Genomic DNA, 5567 nt, shown 5'->3' on the forward strand with positions numbered 1-5567 from the left:
CGCCCCGCCAACGCGCCGCCACCACCGGCGACCACCGGCCACATCCTGAACCCTAAGTTAGATAGTGGGGTACCTCTCCGGCGAGCCCCCTCCCCGCCGTGGCTGGTTCTTCCTTCACCCCGGCGAGCCCACCCCTTGAAAATCGACTGACCCAAAAGTCGATTCAGTTGACTGAAGTGTAGCCAAATCGGAGGAGCATCGTAAGCAAGAGCAACAATGAGAGCAGCAGTGCGAGCAAGAGCAGACCAGGCAGGGGATCGAGAGCAAGAGCAGAGCAGCAGCGCGAGCGAGAGCTAAAGCAGCAGTAGCTCCTACTGATGTGGACGTCGCCGCCGAGGGAGCAACGTCATGGAGGAAGTGGCCGGCGAGGCCGCCGTGGATGGAGCCGCGCCGTGTCAGCTCGGGACCGAGCGCGGGCAGCACCATGAGATTGAATCAAGAAGAAAATGCGGTGATTAGTGTACAACCTCTTTGGTGGCGCCGATTAGGCCGCAGCTTCATCCGAGGAAACGGCGATGATGATGCTCTTCCGATGGTGCAGGTGAAGACAGAAGTGTGGGAATGGAGGTGGCGCGAAAGACGAGGGGAACATCGGGGTAGCTCCTTGGAGGTGGAGGACGGGGTGGTTGAACCGGCGGGACGATGAGATCGACGACGGATCCTCATCCGGTACGGTGGATGAGGGATGTCGAGGTGTTGCTATGGACGACGTCGTCAGGGAAGAGGCTCTGGCTGGGTGGCGGACGGAGCAGGGTGTGAGGTTTCGTTGCGGGTTTTCGCGGCCTCGGTGTATGAATGGGTGGGCGGATGGGATGGCAGTGGGGAACCATGGCTTAGAGACGCGCTTGTCCGAAATGTGGGGTAAGTTACGAAAGTACCCCCCACCGATTTGAGGCGGTTCTTTCGGTTCAGGGGTGCCACGGGCATTTCTCATGTCGGGATTTCGCAGGAGGTGGGAGTTTTCGCGCGCGTTGTAATTTCGGAATAGCAAGGCGCGGGTTGAGATGGAGGAGTTGTCGGAGCACAACGAGACAAAGATATATCTTAAATATTTCGGGCTAACAAGGCGTAGGTTGAAATTTCTGGACAAGCCTAACGTGTACTGTACCAAATCAATGCGCACTACAAATGTCATTCAAAACTTTGAATTCATGTTATGTTCAATTAAAATATTTCTCTACATGTATCACGCAACCTACTACTCAAATGAACGTTTTAGTGCATTCCAAACGTATATACTACCGCTTCAATATGAACTAAATTTGAATAAGATCTACAGTAATGATTGTTGTGAAGTCAAAGCATTTCAATTCATTTCTCTGTTTTAATAAGATCTACAATCATCATTATTGTCAAGTTAAACCATTGTTTGTGTATTATCTTCACAGCACACCACATGATTAGTCTCGAGTTACATATGAACTATGTGTACTATATGAACTCGAACTAGATTTTTTGAATCCACTTTATTTTGATTTCAAATCACATTACATTTCTAGCTCCAGCTAGATCTTCATAATCTAAACCATATCTCATATGTATAATGTGTTTATCACATTATGTATGGTGCCCCGCCCCCTACGCCTACAAGTATTTAGGTGTGAGTTGCAAACACCACACATTTCCACAAATTCAAATAAAATGTGAGAATGTTCGATATATAGTATTGTTTAGATTGCTTGATATTTAGTTATAAGCTACAAATGCCACACATTATCACAAATTCAAATAAAATGTGAGATTGTTTGATGTATACTATGGTTTAGATTGTTTGGCATTTAGCTGTGAGTTGCAAACGCCATGCATTATCACATTATGGTATAATATGTGCACAACACGTGTATCACCGCTATATTCATGCATCCAATGTTTAATACACTATGATCTCCTATTCAAATATATGAATCCGCTTTCATCTCAAATTATGATCTTTGTTAGTCTCTTACACCCACACAATCCTCTAACCTTTGTAGCTACCACTAACTTTCTCTCGTGCATGCACACGCCCTCCTCGCCCTCCCCCTCCCTCGGCATTCTATCCACCGGGAACATTCATTTTTTTCTTTAGGTCGTTCTCCCAGAGTCTCCACAACTCCTTTCCGACACACACCGATCGATAAACCTCTCCAGCGGGTCCTGCCTACAACATACACACACAACTTCAATCTCCTCCTTTATGTGTCCTTGACTCATGTCTCTCATACGGTCAGACACACGTGTAAACTCTCGCCCCTCTTTTCATTGATCTCACAACCGCACACTCCTCCCCCTATCTAGCTAGTAGTTGGGCCTCTCGCACCACCTCCTAGCTCCATTCTCTCTATCTATCCGTCTCGCTGGGCCTTATTTGCCTCTAACAAATGGACGTACACCGACCGATCTCTTGCTATACATATAGCTAGCTAGGTCCTTATAACTCGTTTTTACCCAGACGTCGATCGATCTACCTCATTAGTTGTGTCTCTCCCTTCCTCCGACAAACAACAATTGATCTACCGATATAGTTAGGTTTGCTTACCAAACACATGGTTCCCCTTCATCATCCATGGATGCGTCCCGACAGATCTATCATGCACATGAACACACAGAAACACATCCCCACTCTTATCGATAACATTGCAGTTCCACCCTCAGTTTGTCCAGTAGGCCTCTCCCAACATCTCCGAGAAGCAACTCCATCACCCATCCAGCACTCTACCCCTCTCCCTCCCTCTCTCTCTCCTCTCTCTCTCTATCCCATCATATTTCCCGTCCTTCAGTTATGTATGGATGTCGACCGATCTCCCTCAAGACATAGCTGGGTCTCTCCTTCTCAACACATATACGAGTCGTCCTACCTCTATAGTTAGGCCTCTACCTACCCCTCCCCCCACCCCCCTCCTCCCCACACACACCGATACATCGAGCGCTCCAGTCACGTCTCCCTGCCACACACAAACTTGACATGTGCCCTCTAACGTTCCGGTAGGCCAGTCGCGCTATATCTTTGAATTGCACACACACACAATTTCGATGGCTCTCTTCATCGATCTCCCACCCACCCACTTGATCCTCTCTTCGACTCTATCGATAGCTATGACCCCTCCCTCTCTTCTTGTGGATTGCCGAACCATCTATGTATGATATGGATAGGCCTCCATTTCACACACATTGCATGCAATTTTTTTAGATGTCATCGACACATATTCCCACAAATAATTCACGAAATCAACCCCCACCCCCACCCCAAAACAAAAACACTCATGAATGCGGTTTGTATCTCTCACACACACCCACATATGTGGGGGACATGCACGAAGAGAAGAGGTGCATGCACGGTGCACGTACTCCCGTCTCTTTCCCAACCACACCCGCGCGGGTACACGGTGGAGCTCATTTCTGTATGAAAAAGGCAGCCCACGTGGTAATTTGGCACGTGTACTGGTTGTCCACTTAGTGGAGGGAGGATTTTCTACCACGGGTGAACAAACAAATTGTGACTTGACGTGTTATGTCAAATTAAAAAAAGAGGCAAACCATGTGGGGCCTACCTTAGAGGCAAGGCTCTATACACTCGAGTACTTTTGATGTGTCCCGTCAACTCGCAGAACGAGGAGAAGCTTTCTTAGTACGCTGTCTCCCCCACCCACGGGCGCGGTGGCTCGCAGGATGAGGTGAAGCTTGCTCTGCCTTTAAGACCGCTCCCTCACCCATGCGCGCGGTGGCTCGCAGGACGAGGAGAAAAATTTACTACTCCCTCCGTTTACTCCTCGTCCCTATTACCTTGGTTATAGAGATTATATCATGTTGTTTGGAATATATATGTCCTTTAGTAGATTTCAATATGAACTACTAGTACATACTCCAAATACTGATGTATATAGACGTATTTTAGAGTGTAGATTCAATCATTTTGCTCTGTATGTACTACTACCTCTGTTCGGGTTTATTGGTCCCCATTATATTTCGTGCCAAATTTTGATCATAGATTAAACTAAGAAAATGTTCAAGCATGTCACCAAACATTATATTTTTGAAAACTATGTTCAAATACGAATCCAATGAGATAATTTTTCTTGACATGCATTAACATTTTGTTAGTTAAATCTTTAGTCAAAATTTGGCACAAACTATAAAAGGGACCTATAAACCAGGACGGAGGTAGTAGCACTCTCCCTCGCCCCTCGACCCTCGCCCACGTGGTGGACATGCAGCAATTCATTCGGTCTCATATAGCCAGAACGATATATACTGCACTACCATTATTGCTCGACTTCCCGAAGAGGCGAAGAGCCAATCGCAAGGTTAATATTTTGGAGAGGAGTTTACTCCTACACGCGCGAGCACTCCACTATATACATAGTCAGGACGGGTCAGCCTACGCGGTTGCTTGCTGGGATTGCTCTCTTCACACTCTCTCGCACAAAATGACTGTGTCCACATCTCTAACATCCCGGCGGATCACGTCCGCTTGGGGAAGGGGTGGATGCTTAGTGTAGATGCGGTGGCCGTCACCGACGGTGAAAACCCACTGTCGGCACGTCCCGATCAGGGGTCCCCGCCGTTCTCTCTCACAAAGCCGGTGAGGTTGCCTTCGTCCCTTGCTCACTGCCGCGATGTGGGCAGTTGCCGCCTCCCGCCGCCCTCCTCAAGGTTGAGCTACGTCCCTCAGGTACAACTCCCTTTACAGCCGGCTTGCACCACTGCTCCAGCTGCCCACATCACTCCCTGTGGATATTTCTCTATTTCTTTGCCCCGCACATACCTGATACCTCTACTGTTTTTTTTGAGGGAAACCTCTACTGGCTTCTACGTACTGTATTCGTGATGAGTTTATGTCTCATCAACTAGTCCCAGTAATCTTATTCTAATCACGCTTCTTCAATTTCTTTGCCACAGGGATGCTCATCTTGATTTTGCTGAAACTGCACAAAATGATCCGATGGTCAAAAGGTTGCAAACTTCATTTATTAGGAAGATCGAATGTTGCCAGCAAATTGAAGCCTGGTCAGGGTTCACGGTTCAAGGCCTAGGGACTGCATGGATCATTTTTTTCTTTAGCTGCCTCTGTTCCAAAATAAGTGTCAACTTTAGTAGTAGTACAGCTTTGTACTAAAGTTTGCACAAAGTTGAGACACTTATTTTGGAACGGAGGGGGTACATATTTGCTATGATCTGTCAATCATTGAGATGCAATAGCATGCATGTTAGTCTCCTTTGTATTTGATGAAATGTTGCAACGGGCAACCTTGGACGCAAGATACATGTAACAGGAGCTGGAAGCTTCATAGCATTGTACAAATTTATCTCGTTGATAAATGATAGTACGTAGTACTATACTAGTACTTTCTCCGTTCCTAAATATAAGTCTTTGTAGAGATTTCACCATGAACCGCATGCGGATGCATATAGATGCATTTTAAGTGTAGATTCATTCATTTTGTTCTGTATGTAGTTCACCTAGTGGAATCTCTACCAAGACTTATCTACTAGTAATAGCTAGCCCCCACTACTAGGAATTCTCTATCCTCTCCTTGAGCCACATCATCAAAATTGATGTAGCTTTTAGATGAGGTAAATCAGTCCAT

The sequence above is a fragment of the Triticum dicoccoides genome, chromosome 5B, assembly GCF_002162155.2.
Source record: "Triticum dicoccoides isolate Atlit2015 ecotype Zavitan chromosome 5B, WEW_v2.0, whole genome shotgun sequence".
Taxonomy (NCBI): Eukaryota; Viridiplantae; Streptophyta; class Magnoliopsida; order Poales; family Poaceae; genus Triticum; species Triticum dicoccoides.